The sequence below is a fragment of the Dipodomys ordii genome, unplaced genomic scaffold, assembly GCF_000151885.1.
Source record: "Dipodomys ordii isolate 6190 unplaced genomic scaffold, Dord_2.0 Scaffold44, whole genome shotgun sequence".
NCBI lineage: Eukaryota > Metazoa > Chordata > Mammalia > Rodentia > Heteromyidae > Dipodomys > Dipodomys ordii.
The window spans coordinates 3217905-3218530 of record NW_012267260.1 but is presented as its reverse complement, the minus strand read 5'-3'; positions in this window follow the sequence as shown (position 1 = coordinate 3218530).

The following is a 626-nucleotide window of genomic DNA, read 5'->3' as shown; positions in this document are numbered from 1 at the left end:
AGGCACACAATTCCATCCTAGAACAGCTCCCCCCCCAGGAGCCTGTCCCCTCCCAGGGCTGGCCTCTGGCCCTCAACGCACCCAAGGACACAGAAAGGAGTCTGTGGGGCGGAACAAGCTTGAAGTGTGGGAAAAAACTCAAGTAAAAAAAGAGCCAACGCACATTCAACTCCAGTCCTTTTTCACCTGTGGAGGCATAACCACCCTCCTCGGCCCAGCCCTCCAGCTTGCCCTGCTTCTGGAAGCCTCTAGAAACCTCCAGAAGTTTCTGGGGCAGTCCCACTGGCTCCCAGTTTCTTGAAAAGCCATCCCTTTCGTTCCTCCATTCTTCAGCAAACTCTGGCTCTACCCGGAAGTCCACGGCCTTTCCCTCCTTCCTTCCTGATGCCAAATCCGGGGCTCGGCCTCCCCAGCCCCCCTCACCAGTGCCACCCCGCGGCTTTCTCCTACGGCCTCAGCCTCCCCCGGACGGGCGGCCGCCTTCCCCAGGCCCAGGCCGCTAACATTTTTTATTTTAACATTTTTGGATTTTAAAACTCAACCCTAGGGCTGGGAAGGTGGCTCAGTGGTAGAGCACTTGCCTTGCATGCATGAGGCCCTGGGTTCGATTCCTCAGCACCACATAA